This window comes from Taurulus bubalis, assembly GCF_910589615.1.
Source record: "Taurulus bubalis genome assembly, chromosome: 5".
NCBI classification, from domain to species: domain Eukaryota; kingdom Metazoa; phylum Chordata; class Actinopteri; order Perciformes; family Cottidae; genus Taurulus; species Taurulus bubalis.
In genome coordinates, this window is record NC_136593.1 from 17104744 (window position 1) to 17120651 (window position 15908).

A 15908-nucleotide genomic window follows, 5' to 3' on the forward strand; every position below is an offset into this window, starting at 1 on the left:
TAAAAAGATTCTTAAAAATACATATATACATTTTTGTATTCTTTTTTAATTGACACGACATAGCCTGTCAGAAATACATAAAACGATGCATAATATGCATTTGCTAGGCATATTTAGGACTACTAACTGTCTACGTTCACTGATTACTGTTAATGAATTATTCCATCGTGATTAATGTTTAACAAGTGACCATAGAAAACCGGAAAATCATAAAACATGCATAGATATACATATTTAAACATGCAAGTTAAATGATTCCACTGGAAATCTCAAAAATGTATGGTTTCAACATTTAAAAGTCAGACAATATGCCATTTTGCACAAAGTTGTGTGTCCACAAAAGCTTTTTTGTTGCCAGTTGAAAACGATGTGTACTTTTCTAAAAGATACCAGCTGGGAGCGCTTGCGAGGCACAACGTTTCTTCAGTTCAGAGAATTGGTTGGTGTTTTATTTCCTGTGTTAATGTTTCACTCTTTCTAAAACTTTCCCTCCTGGTTTTTGAGATTGAGAAGTGACTTGCTTGTATACTCAAATCCACTTTCCTTCCGATCCTGCGACTCCAGGGAAAAGCAGGCTTCATAAAATGTGTGGGAAATAGCTAAATGAAAAAAATAGTCACAGGGGTCATATTTCTCCCTCAATGTTTATGTACAGTTTGCTACCGTGGAGAAACGGATAAAGGTTATCAGAGGAGCTCTTCCTCCCCCTCTGACCACCACAGGTTAGTGGCTCAAACAATAAACTTCTAATTGGCTAACTGCACAGCATATGCTTCAATCCTGCTACTAAAGGGAGCAGTTAAACATGTCCCTGAAACTCACCATTCTTAGTTTTGGGATGTATTAGCTTGGCTGGGTTTGGCAGAGCAACCTGTAAGAGAATCTCAAAAGGTAAGAGGAACATACATGCCACTTTCCCATTACACTTTCACATACATTTAAAGTACACTTGTTTACATGACTGTTATTGGTTTGTATCTGCATGTTATATTTGATTATCTATTGTACATTGAATATGTTTCTATTTTTTGCACTGTGTTGATTGTTGTTGTTTGTCTAATGTATGCACCACCTGCCAAGACAAATTCCTCGTATGTGAAACATACCTGGCAAATAAATGGTTCTGATTCTGATTCTGAACAACATGCATTTTTTAGATCATCTCAAAAAGATATGACAGGGTCTCAAAAGTCTAATATACATTCTATAAAAGAACATATACACATATAAAGGGTTTAATGGATGTTTACGGGAAAATTACCAAACTACATATAGAGGGATTAAACATTACAACAGTGACACATGATTTCAACTTATTTATTAACTTCACCAGGCAAAACAGATGGTTGGTTGACAGAAGGAGAAGGTTGCCTCCTTTATGTCCAGCCACAGTAAATTAAGTTAGCCAGCTAGTTCTCATGTGACAATGATTTAGATTTTTAAATGATATGCATGCAGTTACTTTTGTTGTGGGATTTGCAAGAATATCTTGATTTTGGATGGTCTTGAGAGTGGTTGGTGAGTTAGCTTTCTCTAATTGCTTTTTACAGAATAAATGATCCTGCTATCAAATATATATATTGTGATCTATACATTTTTTCTAAAAAGTGGTTTGTACATAGTCACAGAAGTATAAAAGGTTATCTGTGGGTGACTAAGCCACTGACAGAGTAGGAAAGTCAATGTTTAACGCAGCTGCTGAAGCAACAGCCAAAAAAAGGGATCTTTGAGATAAAACAAATTTGGCACATGCGAAAGAACTTTGTGATGTTGACATAATCTACAGTGTGACTCTAACTGCCAATTTATTGAGGACCTGTGACGCAAGGGCAGTAACACATAACATTGACAGTGTTGTATGGCATAACAGTAGACTATCCATTATGCAATACTGCACATTATAGTATTCAGTAGTCTATAGCGCTGCACAAATGAACATAAGATGCAGTAGATGTAAAATAAAAAAAATGTAAACTGGAGTGGACAGATTTGGGGAATGTGCTACAGAAAAATAGAGCACATAAACGTTTTACAAAAATGTATAGGTGAAATTGAAACGTAAATATAAGACAAAAACAAGATGTCAACTACTCTCAATGGTTTGGCACACAATGATCTGCACTGAAAGGTCTATGCACACCCTGGGAAACCTAATACTTCTGTTACCTAGACTTCAGGGCAGTAAAGAGAAAAAAGATGCCCCGAAAGGGGGGGTTTGCTTAGAGCCCAGAGTTTCATTACTTGGCTATATTTTATCCCGCATGGCAGTTACTGTCCCAAACCCCATACTCTTCCAGTTACTCAATCTTCGATGCCTGTGCTGCAGAAATGTGACTCATATGTTTGTAATAACGATAGTTGTCAAGCAGTAGTTTCAACAATATAATTAATGTGAAGCCAATTGGGAGAATAAAGCGGCCATTGATCAGTGAAAAAGCTGCCTGAAGAGAGGTCTTTTTCTTTTTTTTTGAGTGGAGACCAATAGCTCCACCAGTGGCAGAAACCTTTTCTTCTTCGTCTAGAGTGCCGTTGTCGCTCCGTTTATCAAGAAATTAGCATTCAATGCTACATGTTTCTATGAGACAACTGCAGCCGTGCCTCAACAGCTGGTAGAGTAGTTCCGTTGTTCCTCTAATTTAAATACCATCTGATCTGGGGACGTCTTTCCTCGACTTCGGTCAGTTGCATTGATTGTGGTGGAGGAATGCTGCAAGGAATACTGCAGAGCAATGGAGCATGGATTTGCTGGAAGAACACTTTATTGTACGCATGTTTTTTTTGTAAAAGCGTTTTTTTAACATTGATCTCTAAGACCCTGCTGTTATAAAAACAAGGTAGGGGAGATACCTGTTGTCAATGTCGGTTGACAGGATGCATGGCTCACCACCCCACTGGATGCACTGTATGTGGTTCAGACAGGGTTCTGTTAGTCTGGATACCAGGGTGGAAGCCTGGTGGCCCTGGAGCAATCCATCACTGCTGACAGTAGCTTAACTTTTGATCTCTCAAGTGCCTCATGGCATACACTGCCATCAGAAAAAGAGCAGCAAGGGAAGGCACTATTGAATAAATATGCTCAGGAGTGCTCAGTCAAGGAAAGGGAGATCCAGGTTGCACTACACTGGTGGACCATGAGGTCCCCTGTGATGGACACTGGTGGAGCATGAGGTCTCTGTGATGGACCGCCCTCTACCCTCCTCTCAGTATGAGCAAGCAAATATCGTATATTCGTAAAAATATTCGTCTCGGCAGCCCACATATGACTCAATATCTTCAGTAACCCCATGGCATTCAAGTACCCAATGTGATCTGGGAACAAAAACATGGCCCACAGATTCCACCTCAGGAACATGTCACTACTTTGGCAATGCAAGCTCTCCCAATGCGGAAAAAAAAGCAGATTTACAAGCTTTCCAGGAAGCAGATCAAGTGATTGGTGCATTTAAATGGGAAAACAATGGGACAACATTTGTATAAAAGATGGAGTTTTTTCTGGCCGTATCAGACAAACTAAACAGATGGATAATTTTGTCAGCTCCTCCTCCCTAAGTATCTTAAGGCCGAGGTGCTCAAACATCTCCACAACGACCATTACCACCAAGGAGTCGACGGACTATAAACTTGGTCCGAAAGAGATGCGTTTGGCTCAATATGTGGCAAGATATTGAGAGAAATACTACCACAACTGTAATGGCTGCCTGGTAGCTAAAGCCAATCAACCCACATAATAGCGTCACAAACCCGAGAAATTCTGGCCATTGACATCACTGTCCTGGAGGGAGCTGGTGATGAGCAAGATAATGTCCTTGTCCCTATACGGATGTTTTCTCTACATTTACCAAGCGCATCTGACCTCGGACCAGAAAGCTAGCACAACAGTTTGGATTCTTACAGGAAAATGGTTTTACATGTAGGGCTGCAAAAAAAATATGGCATTGAAAAAAGCTGCCCCACACCATACCACCCTGAGGGTAATAGGCAGTCTGAAAGATTCAACCGCACCTTGCATGACTATGAAAAGAAAATGGCCACAGTACCTGCCTCAGATCCTTTTTGCATACAACACAAAAGAACATGCTTCCACCAGCTACTCTCCATATGAGTTCAGGTTTGGACAAACAACCAAGCTACCTGTTGACTTTTTTAATGGGCACCACAGACAACAACTTGGCTCCAGGCTTCACCCACAATTGGGTAGTTGAGCATCAGAAAAGGCTGAAGAAAGCATATCACTATACTATGGATCAGCTAAGATTGGCAGCCGAACGTAGGAACAGGCAACTGACCCCAAATGTAACAGAAAAACTGGCACCAGGAACATTTGTCTTCCGAAGGAAACATCCACTTTGACACAATAAAGGGGACCATGTCTGGGACCATACAATCTATGAGATTGTGCACTAATTGGTTCACTATTTGGTTCCCATGGACTACAGCAGGCCACCACAGAAATCCCTTCAATCTGCCAAAATCTGAAATGAAAAGTCTAAAATAACAGCGGTAACAGTGAAAATAACATACCTCACCCATCCAGCCAACCAGCCTATGCAGTGCTCGGGACTGTGGCGGGGCTTTAGGAGTAAAACGAGAGGGAACCAACAACACCATTACTGATATGAGACAGAAACATGTTTTGTAAAAATTAACCAAAGGTTTTATTAAAGATATCAAAGAAAATAATTAAGACAAATAAACAGCCAAAACATGCAAAACAGAGGCAACACAGGTCAAACCGAGGCAACACAGCAGACAAAATAAAGGCAAAACAGAAGCAACACTGATCAAACAGGTCAAACGAGGCAATACAGCAGCAGGTGAACCACCTAACATACGGGGTACTAACATATATAGTCACTTAAATGGCAATGAAAATGTTTCTGTCACTCGAAAACCACTAATTGCCCCCACAGGCTAAAATGGAATAAGGCTAAGCTAACATTTCTTTAAGGTGGCGCTGATTAGGGAAATTGTTTGGGGAGGAGCCAGCCTCAGGGCTGTATTCCCAACCCTGTATAGACCTTATGCTTCATTCCCTGTGGAGCATTCGCCACCACAAGACCGTGGGTTGAAAACATCTTTCAGAGTGGGGGTAGATGTGGGAAGGCAGGTCACAGGCATTCTAGCATTAACACAAACGTGTAGTTAATATAAGGAGTCAGCCCAAGGTTTACATTAGAAAGAGAACATGGAAGGGGCTTATCCAAGTTAATCATTTGTCAGTGTAAATGCCTGACTGACTGTCATAGGTCATGTTGTCTTCCTGAACATATTGGATACACTACCTGTGCTTGGGTAAGTATTCCCATAGTGACACTTCTTCAGTCTGGTGAAAATGTTTTTATTTGTTCTGTTATCCTCAATGCCATGCTCTGTTGGTATTGTAAGAAACAATTATCTTGGTTGTAATCCACAGAACTGTAGGGGCAGTACAATGGACTGACACTTCTTTTCATTGACTAATAATAGGCTAATAATGCATTGTTTTGCTTTTTATTGTTCCCAATGTGGGAGGTAAAGACTAATTGCTCATGGTTCGCTCAACTGTCACTGCACAGAAAAGTTCTGCATGTAGTAATTCAACCTTGAGTTCAGATTTTTTGGTCAAACTATTTTCAAAGTTGAGGATAAGCTTTCATGCTCAACTTTCTTAATGTGTTGATAGCAGAGATGGGATTTACCTCCTGCAGTAGGAGCTGTGTTCGTATCCTTGGTAATAAATCAGACACGTTCCCGGTGGGTGTTGGCCTCCGCCAGGGCTGCCCTTTATCACCGGTCCTGTTCGTGACTTTCATGGACAGGATATCTAGGCGCAGCCAGGGGGCGGAGAGGATCCGGTTCGGGAGTCTCAGGATCGCCTCTCTGCTGTTCGCGGATGATGTGGTCCTGTTTGCCTCCTCGGACCTTGACCTCCAGCATTCACTGGGGCGTTTTGCAGCCGAGTGTGAAGCGGCAGAGATGAAAGTTAGCACCTCCAAATCTGAGGCTATGGTGCTCTGCCGGAAACCGGTGGATTGCTCCCTCCAGGTGGGGACAAACTGCCTACCCCAAGCGAAGGAGTTCAAGTATCTCGGGGTCTTGTTCACGAGTGAGGGTAAGGTGGAGCGGGAGATCGACAGGCGGATCGGTGCGGCTGCAGCTGTAAAACAGGCGCTGTACTGGTCCATCTTGGTGAAGAGGGAGCTGAGCCGGAAGGCAAAGCTCTCCATTTACTGGTCAGTCTATGTTCCAACCCTTACGGCTGGCCTTGGAACGCCTCGGGGTCCCCCAGAATGAGCTGGAAAGTGTTGCAGGTGAGAGAGAAGCCTGGGTCGGTCTGCTGAACCTGCTGCCACCGCGACCCGACCCCGGATAAGCGGTTGAAAATGGATGGATGGATGGGATTTCTTTTTTAATCTGTTCTTAATGTTCTGAAACTGTTGACTCATTCAGCTTGACAGCAATTTATGCTGCAGCACTGTCACACATCACAGCAGTGGCTTCGACCAACAGTTTTAGTAAGGGACGGTCTTTAGTCATCTTATAAATTAAATCCAACTCTAGCTTTTAATTTGCTATTTTGCACTTGGCCATCATCAAGTACACACATGTGAATTCTTTACTGTGATGCAGTACACATCCAGACTTAGTTGTTATGTTAAGGAGAAATTAGGTAAAAAATACAATGCTTCAAACTGACGCCTTGGTTCTACTGTCCATTTTTTATATATGACAATCTTTTGCATGTTGGAAAACTCATTTGACTTTGTTGCATTCGTCTTGTGTGTGATCCTGTGTGTTCTTGTACTAGCGTCCCAATGTGTGTGTGTCAGTATGTGCATGTCAGCATCATGAGGCACTGGCGTTTCCTTTTCAGCAGATGGTTCACTCTGTACTTTCTATGATTAATTCCACTTCCTCCTCTTTGTTGTGAAATGTGTCCCGCCTTCTTATTCTTATTCTGTATGAGCCACATGTAACATGAGGTGAACTTCTTATTCAAGGTTGCTGAAACGTTGAGATGCAGAAAACACCGAAAGAGCAGCCGGCAGAGCACAAGATGAGCGACCTGAAGACATCCGGACAGGTTGTCATTAACTTATATCTCGTATCGTTATTGTTTTTGTGATGACATTTTTTTGTGATGCATTAAATCAAACTGGTTGAACAGATAGTCAGTCCTGGAGCTTGTCATGTTGTGTCATACATTTCCCAGTTAGGATTCCAGAGACTGTACTTGGACCTGCTGCTGAAAAAGAGGCCCTCTTTACTGTTGGAATCTGTGTTAAAATCACATTAATATTACATTTTGTAATGAAAAATTATCAATTTATGTTCAGTTTCAGTTTTCAAGGAAAAAAATGTATGTTTTGGTCTAAGTTATCTTAAAATATTCTATTTGTTACATAGAATTATCGAGGGATGTTCACATTGAAGAGTCTTTAGTTCGTCCTATAGAATATATACTAAATAAAGCTGTGCGAACAGAAAATCATAGTGGAAAATTACTTCATAGAAACCATTTATTGCTTTGTGAATGAGTGTCTGTGTATTAATGAAGACTCATCATGAAATATGAACCGCATATTCCCTCACTAATGGCTCTGCAAACTTTAGAGTTACAGCTAGTGTTAGACAGCCTCACACAATTAAACAATAAAACACTCCCAAAGATAAGACAGTTGGTTTATAATCTTCCAAAGTTTGATCCGGGCGGAAGATGTTCCAACTAGTCAAGGTCCGAGCAGTTATTACTCAGCTTCATCTTTTATTTCATTGCCCGGTCAATTATTGTCGGTGTAGGTGGCACCAAATACATAGCAATGCTATCTTTATCTTTTCCACGCATTTGGTTGTGAGATAATAAGGCGAATTTTGTTCAATCCAGTAGCTCAATGAACCACTCAATGAAAAACTATTTTGCTTTCCTATTTCCAACAACTGGATGGTTGTAATGACAAATGCGATCCTGCAGGCCTCTTAAGGGGATATTGGGGTATTGTCTTTAAACCTCAAGATCACGATTAGTTAAATTATTAGATATCTAATAAGATATCTATTTTACATTTCCTCTTCATATTTATTTTGAATGTTTTTCTATTTGACTAAAAGCTATCACAGAGCATATGAGACATTTGTATAAACAATTGTTAGAATTCACAGCATCATTATGTCATATGAGCTATTTCTGAGGATATGCATAAGTGGTTCAAGCTGTATAAAACGTTTAACAGTGGCACGGCAACCTAACCACTGGCAATTAGTCCAATCTTATCAGAGATTAACTGTGTGCCATATCGAAGGAAGGGCACACTTTCCAAGTACTGCAACGTCTTCTCTCCTGAACCCCCTCAAGGGTCACATGGTCAAAGAAAAATATTATTTGGAACTATGTGCAGGGATTGCAAAACAATTGCTAAACTGAGGACATGGATGAACACAGTCATTAATTATTGTAAGTGGGAATTGTGTGTTTTAAGGTTTCCATTTTGTAAAAACATTATAATTTTGTCAGTGTGTAAATAACCCCATGGAAGGTTTATTGTTTTGGGTTGATTGCCTGCTTTGTATTTGCCTTATTGGTTCTTGACGTATGCCTAGATGATATTGTATGTTTGAAGAATTTATAGAGGCTTTATGCTACTTTCTCTCTAATAGATAAATCAGACTTTTATTTTGAAAAGGTAAAAGGAAGCGCAGATTTGTTTTATGCTTGAATGTGAGCTTGACCGTACGGCTACGGATCTTGTTACGGATGGATGAACCTTTATACATTTAAAAAGTGTAATAGTTTAATGGACCCGAGTAGTATACTATTGGTACGGAACAGTACCGCATGTGGCCGCAACGTACCAAATGGCGCTAAACGTACCAAATTACATCATATTTAAAAAAAAAAAAAAAAAAAAATGTTCAAAGTTGGTGGCACATGGGGGACGGGCGGTGAGTCACATGCAGGTGTGAGGGCTCAGGGGGGGTCTAGGGGTGGGGCCGGAAGCACTTTTTTTCTATCTCATCCATCCAGTGGACCCAGGGAACAGGAGGAGGGAAAAAAATAGTAGGTATGTTTTTAAATTTAGCATATGGTGGGGAGGGAGTGTTTAAATGTAGCATTAGCATAGAGGGGGGTATTTAAAAAAAAAATAAATAAAAAAAAATATATATATATATATATATATATATATATATATATATATATATATATATATATATATATATATATATATATATATATATATATATATAGGGGATGAGTCAAGGGTTATTTCAGGGCTGTAAGTTAACCGATGTTCTGATATCATACAAACTATAGAGCGGTATGTTAGCCAGTGTTCTGATACTTATAAAAAACTGAGAATATAGTGAGATGATGTTCTGATATTCATACAAACTAAGGCTATTAGTCAGATGTTTTGATAATTGTAGAGTTCTGTAGAATTATACTAGTTTAGGTTATTTTGTCAAAATTGGACTAGCACATGTATATAATGATGTCTATGTGTACAATACTTAAGATGGACTATTGTTTATCAGGTATGCATGGAATGAGCACAGTCACTCGTCGGCTGTGGGTCACATTCATCTGCACATATAGGGCTGAATAAAAATTCCTTCTCGGTACAATTTTTGTTAGTAAAACAGTCATAAAAACAACCATGTAAGAGTAGGCTTGTAAGCTGCAGTGTGGATATTTATACAAAAATCCATCTCTAAGTTAGACAGGCCGCTGACGTTTAATACAAACCTAGACTGTAAGTTAGATGGTTTTCTGATGTTAACACAGGTCATGGTTGTAAGGTAGCAAGTGTTCTGATATTAACACAGGCCATAGCTGTACGTTAGCAGCTGTTCTGATATTAAAACAAACCATGGCTATATGATAGCTGGTGTTATGATATTAACACAGACCATAGCTATATGCTAGCTGGGGTTTTATGCTATCAAATAAGTTTTCATAAAATCCATGACTGAACCCATTTAATCAATGAACTTCCTTTCAAATCAGTTTTATTCCTAAAAAGAAACCAAGGATAATATTTGTGTAGACCTAAAGTATACTTAATGAATAACTATAGTAGTATAAACTATCAACAAACCATGAACATGCTTATTGACTAGAGTAGTCTTCTTTTTTTTAAATTGTAATTAAATGAGAGATACATATGTATATGTAAGGAACTCCAAGTATTTAAAGTTGAGACTTTGGAGGTGGACAAAGGGTCTGAAAGAGAACAGCAATAGTGCACAGAACCATGTAAGGTATACAAAAGTTCCCCAGGACTTGAACTGAGACTATAGATTTTATGATGTTATAAATACACAGTGGGCTGACATTAATTAAAAATAATTAAAAAACTATGGGGCTGTAAGTTAGCCAGTGTCCTGATATCGTACAAACTATAGAGCTGTATGTTAGACAGCGTTCTGATACTTATGCAAACTGAGAATATGGTTAGCTGGTGTTCTGATATTCATACAAACCTATGCTATAAGTAACAGCAGGGCTGTTAGCCGCAGTTCTTTCATTTTATACAACAATCCATCTCTAAGTTAAACAGTCCTCTGACGTTTAATACCAACCATGGCTATACATTAGCTGGTGTTATGATATTAAAACAAACCATGGCAATACGTTAGCAGGTGTTCTGATATTAACACAGACCATAGCTATATGATAGCCGGTGTTCTGATATTAACTTAGGCCATGGCTGTAAGCTAGCCGATGTTCTGATATTAACTTAGGCCATAGCTATATCTTAGATAGGGTTCCGATATTAACTTAGGCCATGGCTGTAAGCTAGCAGGGGTTCTGATATTAACTTAGGCCATAGCTATATGATAGCCGTTGTTCTGATATTAACTTAGGCCATGGCTGTAGGCTAGCAGGGGTTCTGATATGTATACTGACTATTGAGCTATAAATTAGCTAGTGTTCTGACATTCACACAAATCATGGATATAAGTGAGATGGTAGCTCTGATATTATATACGAAGATATAGTGCCAGCTTGTGCAAATCTTTGAGGATAACCAATGGAGGAGCTGTTGCTGTATGCAACTTTGTTCTGTTTCTTTCAGCAGCTATGACCTCCAATCAGTTTTAATACAAACAGATGTACTGTACCAAGCTAGCATGTCTTTGGAACTATATCAGTTCAAGTAGTCGTGTTGAAATTACGTATATGACCTATAACTTGTAATAATAACTACAACTTCATACAATTAAAAAAAGAAATTATAATTAAAAAAAAATTGTATGTGTATGTATGCAAATTTTATTAATTCAAAGGTCTTACTTTTTGTGTTCCGTAAGCACCCATTTAAGCGGTCAAGGAGTTTCAGCTGCTCACCGTCTGTAGGAACATACGTTATGAAATGTAAAAATAATATGAATTATTAACGCTAGCATTCTATACTAAACTATTAATTCAGCACACTATGATAGTCACCTTAACTAGGCTATTTGTATAGTTTGGAGCATCAGCACAAATTAATTTAGAATTAAGTATATTAAAAACCTATTAACATATATTTTTTTAATATGGAGTGGTCTACTTTTTAATAACTATGCACTATTTAGCATTAGTAAAAGCATGAATAAACACTTAATTCATCATTCATAAAGCATTGTTCCAACATGAACACTTATTAGAAACTCATTAGTATGCAATTCATAAACACATTCATAAATGTTTAATTCTTGATTAATAAGCTTGACTATTATGTGTGTCATTAATTGGGTTGTCATACTTTATAACATAAAATGTAAAAAATAATATGAATTATAAATGCGAGCATTCAATACAAAACATACAGCACACTATCATAGCTAGCTTACTATGTGTATAGTATGGAGCATCAGGACAACCTTGTAAAATGTATTTAGAATTAAGGATATATTTTTTTATATTGCATATGTTTTTCTTTTGAAGCACTGATGTTTTCGTGACACACAAATTAAGCAATGCAATAATAATATTTCTGCACTGACTCAAAGAAGTGCGATATGAACACACCTTTCCTGACATTTACGGACCCCGTTTGATCTATTCCATACCCCAACATTGTGTCACGGAGTTTCAGTTGATCACTGTCAGTAGGAATAAGTGTTATAAAAGGTCAAAATAACATGAATTCTAAATGCTAGCATTCAATACTAAACTATTAATTCAGCATACTATAATGGTCTGCTTAACTATGTTATTTGTATAGTTTGGAGCATCGGCACAAATTCATTTAGAATTAAAGATATTAAAAACATATTAACATATTTTTGAATATGGATGGTCTACTTTATAACAACTACGCCCTATTTAGCATTAGTAAAGCATGAATAAACACTTAACTCATCATTCATAAAGCATTGTTCCAACATGAACACTTATTAGTAACTCATTAGGATGCAATTCATAAAACACCTTAATAAACGTTTATTTCTTGATTATTAAGCTTGACTATTATGTCAAGTGTGTCATGATTGGGTTTTCATACTTTATTAATTATGGATTCCCCCCCAGATGGATTCCACCCCAGATGTAAATTAAGCCATATATATATATATATATATATATATATATATATATATATATATATATATATATATATATATATATATATATTTATATATATATATATATATATAGTGCAAACCAATTAGGTAATATATATATATATATATATATATATATATATATATATATATATATATATAGTGCAAACCAATTAGGTAATATATATATTGCACATTATTAAGGACTTATAGATGATGCACATGTGCTTCATAAAAGTGTTTTAATACTGCAATTCATGATTCATTCATGTAGTTAATAGTCAGTATTTAAGTATTAAGTATGTCCTGTGACCTCATCTAAAGCAAGGTTATCTATGCTTTACAAAGCATTAATACATGTCATGAATAATTCAGATAGTTACTACTCGTTAGTTATGTATGTTCTGTGACCTCATCTAAAGTGAGGCCTATCTATGCTTTACAACGCATTAATAAGTGATTTTGAAAGGCCAGCAGTGCCTCATTAGGAGGGATATGGAGAGTTGGGCTGCTCTCCCACTAGATTCCAGTTCACAGGTAGATACTATAGAAATGAGTATACTTCCAAGACTCCTATATCTCATTCAATCACTACCGATTGAGATCCCTGAGAAACAATTCAGAACCTGGGATAAAATTATTTCAAGGTTTATATGGAACGGCCAAAGGCCAAGAGTCAAATATAAAACATTACAGATTGGGAAAAAATAAAGGAGGCTTGATGTGGCCCACGGGCCATAAGATGCCCAGGTCTGATCTAACTTATATCCATGGTTTGTGTGAATGTCAGAACACTAGCTAATTTATAGCTCAATAGTCAGTATACATATCAGAACCCCTGCTGGCCTACAGCCATGGCCTAAGTTAAAATCAGAACACCGGCTATCATATAGCTATGGCCTAAGTTAATATCAGAACATCGGCTAGCTTACAGCCATGGTCTAAGTTAATATCAGAACACCCGTTAACATATAACTATGGTCTGTGTTAATATCAGAACACCTGCTAACGTATTGCCATGGTTTGTTTTAATATCATAACACCAGCTAATGTATAGCCATGGTTGGTATTAAACGTCAGAGGACTGTTTAACTTAGAGATGGATTGTTGTATATAATGACAGACCTGCGGCTAACAGGCCTGCGGTTACTTATAGCATCGGTTTGTATAAATATCAGAACACCAGCTAACCATATTCTCAGTTTGTATAAGTAGCAGAACACTGTCTAACATACAGCTCTATAGTTTGTACGATATCAGGACACTGGCTAACTTACAGCCCTATAGTTTTATTAAATTATTTTTTATTAATGTCAGCCTACTGTGTACTTACAACACCAAAAAATCTTTAGTCTCAGTTCAAGTCCTGGGGAACTTTTGTATACCTTACAGCAGGGGTGTCAAACTAATTTTCATCCCGGGCCACATTAGCATCATGGTCGTCTTCAAAGGGCCGGTTGTAACTATAACACTGTATAAATTGAACTACTCCCGAACATAATATTAAATAACTGTCTTTGTATTAGATTATTGTTTAATCAAGTGTAAAAATATTGTACATGCGTTTATATAAATGTAAAAATATATGTATGCAAATTTCTCTGTTACTATGACGGAAATCCTTTTAATGTAGGGTTAAGAAACCCCCCATTACTAAATTATAATAAACATACAATTATAAAAGATCAAACTTAAAACAGAAGAAAATAACAACAATCAAACGCATGTTATTATATTAACTTTCTTCAAAGCTTTTTGTCACAGTTGAGAAGGACCTAACTGGTCCGGCCTAAGTTAATATCAGAACACATACAGCAACAGCTCCTCCATTGGTTATCCTCAAAGATTTGCACAAGCTGGCACTATATCTCCGTATATAATATAAGAGCTACCATCTAACTTATATCCATGATTTGTGTGAATGTCAGAACACTAGCTAATTTATAGCTCAATAGTCAGTATACATATCAGAACCCCTGCTAGCCTACAGCCATGGCCTAAGTTAATATCAGAACACCGGCTATCATATAGCTATGGCCTAAGTTAATATCGGAACCCCTGCTAGCTTACAGCCATGGCCTAAGTTAATATCGGAACCCTGTCTAAGATATAGCTATGGCCTAAGTTAATATCAGAACACCGGCTAACATATAGCTATGGCCTAAGTTAATATCAGAACATCGACTAGCTTACAGCCATGGCCTAAGTTAATATCAGAACACCGGCTATCATATAGCTATGGTCTGTGTTAATATCAGAACACCTGCTAACGTATTGCCATGGTTTGTTTTAATATCATAACACCAGCTAATGTATAGCCATGGTTGGTATTAAACGTCAGAGGACTGTTTAACTTAGAGATGGATTGTTGTATAAAATGAAAGAACTGCGGCTAACAGGCCTGCTGTTACTTATAGCATAGGTTTGTATGAATATCAGAACACCAGCTAACCATATTCTCAGTTTGTATAAGTATCAGAACGCTGTCTAACATACAGCTCTATAGTTTGTACGATATCAGGACACTGGCTAACTTACAGCCCCATAGTTTTTTAATTATTTTTCATTAATGTCAGCCCACTGTGTATTTATAACATCATAAAATCTATAGTCTCAGTTCAAGTCCTGGGGAACTTTTGTATACCTTACATGGTTCTGTGCACTATTGCTGTTCTCTTTCAGACCCTTTGTCCACCTCCAAAGTCTCAACTTTAAATACTTGGAGTTCCTTACATATACATATGTATCTCTCATTTAATTACAATTTTAAAAAAAAGAAGACTACTCTAGTCAATAAGCATGTTCATGGTTTGTTGATAGTTTATACTACTATAGTTATTCATTAAGTATACTTTAGGTCTACACAAATATTATCCTTGGTTTCTTTTTAGGAATAAAACTGATTTGAAAGGAAGTTCATTGATTAAATGGGTTCAGTCATGGATTTTATGAAAACTTATTTGATAGCATAAAACCCCAGCTAGCATATAGCTATGGTCTGTGTTAATATCATAACACCAGCTATCATATAGCCATGGTTTGTTTTAATATCAGAACAGCTGCTAACTTACAGCTATGGCCTGTGTTAATATCAGAACACTTGCTACCTTACAACCATGACCTGTGTTAATATCAGAAAACCATCTAACTTACAGTCTAGGTTTGTATTAAACGTCAGCGGCCTGTCTAACTTAGAGATGGATTTTTGTATAAATATCCACACTGCAGCTTACAAGCCTACTCTTACATGGCTGTTTTTATGACTGTTTTACTAACAAAAATTGTGCCTAGAAGGAATTTTTATTCAGCCCTATATGTCACAACTGTTGATCATTTTATTACAGTCCACGTCATCTTCCCCCAGAACCCCCCCCCCCCGCCCT